We start from the raw sequence: 7,691 nt of genomic DNA, 5'->3' as shown, positions 1-7,691 counted from the left end.
CCAGACTCACTGGCTTTAACCCTTATGTCAGTTCTCACTGGCACCAAGAAACAAACAATTATAAGAGTATTGGGATCCATTGAGCTTGTGTGCTGTTGATTTCCTAAGTTCGCACTGGAAAGCAAAGGATCTAGCCCAGTGGTTCCCAACCTTTTTTTGACCAGGGACCACTAGCACTTTTTTGTTCGGTGCAGGGACCCCAAGGTTCAAAATAAAAATTCAGAGAATTTGAAAATAAACTTTAATCATAACTCACAGTGGGTAGCCGTGTTAGTCTGTTTGCAGTAGTCAAAAAGGGCAAGAGTCCAGTAGCACCTTAAAGACTAACAAAAATATTTTCTGGTAGGGTATGAGCTTTCGTGAGCCACAGCTCACTTCTTCAGATACAGTATCTGAAGAAGTGAGCTGTGGCTCACGAAAGCTCATACCCTACCAGAAAATATTTTTGTTAGTCTTTAAGGTGCTACTGGACTCTTGCCCTTTTTAATCATAACTGTTAGTTAAACATTAAACTTAGAATAATATTTGAATATATATATATTATAATAGAGAACTTTTAATTGAAAATATTAATTTATTATGGGTTTATAACTTTGTTTCGCGGACCTTAATTTAGTTCTCGTGGACCCCTGGGGGTCCATGGACCCCCGGTTGGGAACCAGTGATCTAGCCCGAGGTAGGAAGAGCCGGTGGGTGAAGGTGTTTTTGCACTTCGACTCTCTCAGTCCAGATCTGCTCTGTGTGAACCCTTTGTAGCAGTCTGAATAGCTCTGGCTAGCCTGCTTTCATCAGATCTAAGCTAAGAGACTCTCTCATCTGAGCTAAGCAGGGTCAGCCACAGTTAGTACTTGGATGTGTGACCTCCAAGGGAAACTAGGGTTGCTATGCAGAGGCAGGCAATGGCAAACCACCTCTGCTCATCCTTTCAAAACCCTGAGGTTGCCTTGAGTTGGTTTGCAACTTGATGGCATACAATTATTATGATTATTATTATTGGATGGCCCAAGCTAGCCTGATCTTGTCAGATCTCAGAAGCTAAGCAGGGTCAGCCCTGGTTAGTATTTGGATGGGAGACCACCAAGGAATACCAGGGTTGCTGTGCAGAGGAAGGCACTGGCAAACCACCTCTGTTAAGTCTCTTGCCATGAAAACCCCAAAAAGGGGTCGCCAAAAGTCAGCTGCGACTTCACAGCACTTCACACACACACATCATCATCATCATCATCTAACTCTTTGAAACCTGCCAGATCAAGAAAAATTACACTTTACTTTGAAAAAACATACAACTTGTAAAGCAAGAGGGAGGTGTGTTAGCGATTCAGCCTCTGTCATAGCCCAATTTGAACATAAGAGATATCTGCTGGATCAGGCCGGTGGTCTATCTCATCCCGCATCCTTTTTCACACGGTGACCAGCCAGATGGCAGGTAAACAACAGGACAGAGGAGTGAAGGCCTTCCTATGATATTGCCTACTAGTGCTAGTATTCAGAGGTTGGCTGCCTCTGGATGTGGAGGTTCCTTTAAGTCATCTTCAGACATTTTGGGATTGGAGCTTTCCGATTCCCAGCACAAAATTTTTTGTCTTGCCCATCTATACTCATGCCTTCAAGTATGCATATCGGCCAATGGAGGATAACATTTCGTGCATCTGCAGAAGCCAGCTTCGTTCCACATAATCTTATGCAGAAGAAATCTATTGGGCTTCAGTAAGACTTGTAGTTGCTTTGTCCTCTACAGTGGAAAATCCATCACTTTAGACCAGACTAGCCCAATCTCATCAGATCTTGGAAGCTAAGCAGGGTAGCCCCTGGCTAGTATTTGAATGGGAGACCTCCAAGGAATACCAGGGTTGTGACAAGGAAGCAGGCAATGGGAAACCACCCCTGAACATCTCTTGCCTTGAAAACCCTCTGGGGTCAACATAAGTCAGCAAAAAAAACAAAAAAAAATATTGGCTGGCTGGGATATAATTTTGAAAGAATTTTAAAGGCAGCACTTTTTCACTCAACAAGTAATTTGGGGAATGCACCGCCCAAGGATGTGGTGATAGACCCAAGCATAGATGGCTTTAAAATGGGATTACTCATAGTCATGGAGGAGTGATTCCGTCAATAGCTACTTAAAGTAGTGGCTAAAGGGAACCTCAGTGGTCAGAGACAGTAACTTTCCACACCATTTCTAGGAATGTAACTATGTCCACCTTATTAGCATTACAGGGCAACTGGTTTTGGACTAGATGTGAAGTGCCCACAATAAAGGTATTTTACCTGTGGCACTATTAACTGCCCCTGTGTACATGAACAGGTGCAGGAATCCCTCTTTTAGACGTGACACCATGTAGATAAATGCGTGCAAGAATCCCCCGTCTTCTCTTCCTTTCCTTCTTCAAACTGAGTTTGCATAAATCACACACATATACTAACATTTTTTAGTTTGCAATAAGTAGAAGCTGCCAGCATTGTAGCTTGTTATCTAGTTTAAAAGATTCTAATGTGCCTTGCAAGGAACTCTCTGTGTTTGGACCTATTGCAGTGCTGACTTGTTGATTTCAGTAGCCAAGAAATGACAGCATGAGAAAATTATAATTGTATCGTATTGAAATCCTTTTTTAGAAAATGTATAAAGCTTGATGCTTAGAGAACAGCACTGTGATTCTTTCTTTTGCTTTTAAGACGGAGAGATTTGATCCCAGCTTTGTACTGTGTAAAACTTGGTACCATTAAACGGCATAGCTGTAAAACTAACTCCTGATCTCCAGTGCGTTATCCTTTGATCTGACATACCTGGGATAACGTTTTCTAGGCACAACAGATGGACCACTGGATGTTGGACTAGATGGACCATTGGTCTGATTCAGCAAGGTTCTTGTGTTTTTATCCTCTGACCATCGGCTTTGGTCATGTCTCCCGGGGAGGGGGACTCAGCCTTTGACAAAAGGAGTGTTGAACTAGGATCTGGGAGACTCAGGTATGAATCCCTGGATGCTTGTTGGGTGACCTTTGGCCAGTCACACTCTCAACCTGACCTACCTTGCAAGGTTGTTGTAGAGATAAAATGGAGGAGAGACGAATGATGTGAGCCATTTTGGGTCCTCACTGGAAAGCACGGCAGTATTATAAATGAAGTAAATAAAATAAACACAATTTTCTTTTTAAAAATCTAAAAAGCTGCTCCTTCCACTGACTCCAATATTAGGGAAGTGATATGGGTTTTCCACACACTTGGGGACTGCCAAATATTTTATTTTGTTAAAAATATTATTTTGTTTAAAATAAAAGGGAGGAACACTCCTCTCTAATGGAGGAATGTGCATGAAAGAAGCATTAGAAAGAGTTAAAAGCCAGAACAGGGTCAAGAGAAACAGAGGTTGGAACTGGCAGTTCGGAGGCAGTTGGCAATGCTTAAAAATGACAGTTGGTCTGAAAATCCGCAGTGAATTTTCCAGCACAATGGGTGGCTTTGTGAGAGCAAGGAGTGTTACAGACTGAACCTTAAGCCAATTTTGGAGACTGAAGGGGAAAAACAAACAGCTACTTGACGGAAAAACGAGAAAACCCTACAGAAATCAGAGAAAAGGGAGAAGAAAAATCCTAAACAGGGATAAAGATGAAATTCTATATCTGGGGGGGTGGGCAATGGAGCACCGAGAAAACCAGAATTAATGCCTGGCAACAACAATTGTCCCAAGTCAGACAACCAGGAAATCTTGATGGGTAGCCGTGATAGTCTGTCTGAACCAGTAGAAAAGAGCAAGAGTCCAGTAGCCCTTTGCAAAATTTCTGGCAGGGTATGAGCTTTTTTGAGTCACAGCTATCTGAAGAAGTGAGCTATGGGGGTTACCGCACTTTGTATTCCCAGCGATGTATTAAGAGTTTGAAAACGTTATAAAAAACATCGCTTTAAAAGGGTTTTTGAATACCACGGCTTATAAATGGTTGGAAGACGTCTTCACAGCTAAAGGGGCCAAACAAAGTGCGAACAGTTTTTTTTTATAACGTTTTCAAACTCTTAATACATTCATGGGAATACATAGAAAGTGCGAACAGTATTTTTTATAACATTTTCAAACTCTTAATTCATGGCTGGGAATACAAGTGCGGTAACCCTTAATGACTCACAAAAGCTCATACCCTGGCAGAAATTTTGTCTTTAAGGGACTACTGGACTCTTGCTCTTTTTTACTACTAACAAAAAAAAAAAAAATCTGTAGTTAAATAAGGAAAATGAAAGATACACCTATGAATGCAGCAGCTGAAAATCCTGTGAGGGATAAACTGTCCCCAGCAGTTCCTGCGACTGGGAGAACTAGCAATTTAGAAAACTCGTAACAAAAGAAAAAGAAAAGAAAAAAGGATTAATCAGAAAGGCAAAAAACCAAGAAGAAAAATCAAGAATATTTAAATTAAGTTCATTTCCCAGGTACTATGTAACATGCCAATAAAGTCTGACATAAGGATGGGGCAGTGGGTGGTGGGGAGAAATCTGGGGGGGGGCAGGGGAACCCCTCATGATTTTTGTAAAATAAGAAATTTAAGAGTAGTTCAATGTATATTGTCAAACAGAGAAAAAATAACAATAATACAGAAGAAGAAAGGAAGAAGAAAGGACTGTACAAAGATTCGTTTAAAAAAGGTGGGAGAGATTATTTGTTTTTAGAGATTGACAACATTTATAAGCAGTTTTTTCTCATGACTATAATAAGGCAGAAATGGAGCACAAAGTTGGCCATAAATATGAGTGAAGACAGGTGGCATTCATGAGAGTCCGAAGGGGGGAAAAGGGATAAAATTCTGTGAGGACAAAGAAAATGGTGGGCTGGTTGGTGGGAAAAGACAGATAACCATAGGGGAAGTCTGTAGAAGACGGTAGTTGAGGGAATGAAAGTGCCTTACATTTATAAATTCTAAAAAGGCAAGAAAATGCAAAAACTGTGCTTACATGAACAAATGGAATGGAATAAGGGATGCGACATGAAATACGTTGGATTAATTACAGAAAACAGGACTATTGGAGAACGAGAGGTGAATGGAGGCATGTTAATCGAGGCAAAATAAGAAGCAAAACTTCTGAAATAAAGAGCAGAACAGCAGAGTTCATAGGGAGCGTTGCCAAAGCAAGAGGTATGACTCAGCATATGAAAACCCACCAGAAGCCTTCAGAGGCCCAAGGTCATCTTGGGTTTTGGTGCTGGCAACCTGATTTGCATGCCAATATTTTACTTATTTATATACTTATACCCTCCCTTTTTTACCAATGGAGGCTCAAAGCCGCTTACATCACTCTCCGCCATCTTATCCTTACCAATAACAACCCTGTGAGGTAGCTTAGGCTGAGAGGTTGTGACTGGCCCAAGGTCCCCCAGCTTCCATGCCATAGCGGGGATTCGAACTAGGTTCTCCCAGAGCCTAATCCAACACTCTAACCCCTACACCACCCTGGCTCAGGCCAACATTTCAGTTGTGAGAAAGATGTGGATTGTTGCATAACTGGCCATACCAATGGAAAAGCTACTGCCCCTGTCACAGAGGGCAGACAAAACTCTGTCCACTATAAGTGCCTTCTTTCCCAAGAGGATATCCTCCAGTGCAACAGCCCCTTCTCTTTTGTATCTGTGGAAAGCAACTAAAAATCTAACTAAGCCTTGAGGAATAAGAGGAACAGGATAACGAAGGCAAACAAACTAGGACCCCGAGGCACAGCCTATGACAACCCATTTGATTTTTAAAATGAGAACTTGTTTATTTTAGTGCATTTTTATTCTGCCCTTTCTCCAAGAAACTCACAGCACCATTCACGCTTCTTCCGTCTCCATTTTATCCTCACAAACAGCAGCATGGGTCTTCTGGGAAAATTTTAATTGGAATTTTTTCCAGTTCAGATGTAAATAAATAATGTAAAGATTCATATAATGCCAGCAAAAGAAGGCAAATACACCATGCACAAACCTGGACCGTGTACAAGCCCTGACAAGTATAGATGACCAGACTATGTTTACTAGGGTTGCCCTGTCCCCCCTGGCCACTGGCAGGGGTTAGGGTTGCCAGTTCTAGATTATAAAACTCCTGGGGGTTTGGGGAAGGAGCCTGGGGAGGACTGTGACCTCAGTGGGGTACAATGTAATAGAGTCCACCCTCCAAATCATCCATTTTCTCCAGGAGAACTGATCTCTATAGTCTGAAGATGAGCTGCTATTCTGGGGCATTCCCAGGTGCCACCTGGAGGCTGACATCTCTACCATTTACGTATGTGTGGGGAAAAAACATAGCATTCGGAAAAAATTTATGCCCCATATCATTGCGCATAACAACCCCGTGAGGTAGGTGAGGCTGAGAGAAACTGGCCAGCCTGAAGTAAACCGGTGTTGTGGCAAGTCAGGTTTGAACCCAGATCTCTTTAGTCCTAGTCTAACCACTCTATTTAAAAGGAGAGGGGGTAGATGAGACATAAAAAGAATTGTTCTTGTCGAATAAAGAATGAAGGTTTTTGCAGTACTCCGTGTTGTACACATTAGTGCTAGAAAAGGGGCAAAGAAGATCACATCCTGAAATGTCTCTAGTTTGAGCCAATAACTAAGTGTCACCATTGCAGTTATTTGCCAGTACCCAAGTAGACATGGTCCTTTACTCAATACTGAATCTAGACTAGGGCTGCCACGTTCCAAGCGGGGCCCGGAGATCTCCTGGAATTACAACCAGTCTCCAGACTATAGAGATCAGTTCCTCTGGAGAAAATGGCTCCTTTGAAGGGTGGACTCTATGGCATTGTCCCCTGCTGAGGTTCTTCTCCTCCCCAGGCTCCGCCTCCAAATCTACAATAATTCCCCAAGCCAGAGTTTGCAGCCCTACTCCAGACATGGGTGACATATTTTGATGTGTTTCTCAGTATTATTCAGAACAGTTTTCTTCAGGATGGATGCATGAACATTTTAAGGACTGGACAAGATTCAACTACTTTAGAATCTAGGCTAAAAGCCACAGCTTGCAATGAATTTTACCCTGTTTATTACACCTCACCAGGACTGATTATTCAATACCATTTCCAAGACTTCTAACCAATCCTCGATGACTGTTCAGCATTCAGGAATATTCAAGTTAAATAACATATGAACAAGGATAACACTGATTAATAAAACATCCTCACACACAGTGCTGATACCAAGGGGAGAGCAAAAGATGCCCTCAGTTCAGGATTTGAGGAAATATACCTTAATAATAATAGTTATTAGCATTTTTAGAGTGCTTTCAAAGCAGCTGTTATTTTAGTACAATAGTTACAATACCCTTGTGAAGTACATCAAACAGGGTGTGTGCCAAGGCTGAAACAGAGAGTCTGTATTTTTGGCCTAAATAACCGTTTGAGAAGCTTCTTGATGTCTTTCCCCCACAAAGCTCCATTTTAGAGCTGGTGAATTAGCAAGGCAGAGAACAGTACAGTTTCTGTGACCCACAAAGAAAAATCTGACCTCTAAAACCAGGAACTTGATTTCCAGTGTAGAATCTAGGACACCATTAAATGAAGGAAAGCAAAGCCATTGCTAGATCATATCATCACATGGGTGGTAGGCAGCAAAGGAAGGAATACTTGGGGGACTCCCCACCTTATGTCAAAAAATAAGACTTCAAACATTTGCCAAGAATGGAAAGTGTCCAAGGCAGACTGAGTATATCTCAAGAAGCATGGAGTGCTAAGA

The sequence above is a fragment of the Euleptes europaea genome, chromosome 1 (genome assembly GCF_029931775.1).
Source record: "Euleptes europaea isolate rEulEur1 chromosome 1, rEulEur1.hap1, whole genome shotgun sequence".
Lineage (NCBI taxonomy): Eukaryota > Metazoa > Chordata > Lepidosauria > Squamata > Sphaerodactylidae > Euleptes > Euleptes europaea.
The sequence above is the reverse complement of the archived record's forward strand: the minus strand, read 5'-3'. Positions refer to the sequence as shown.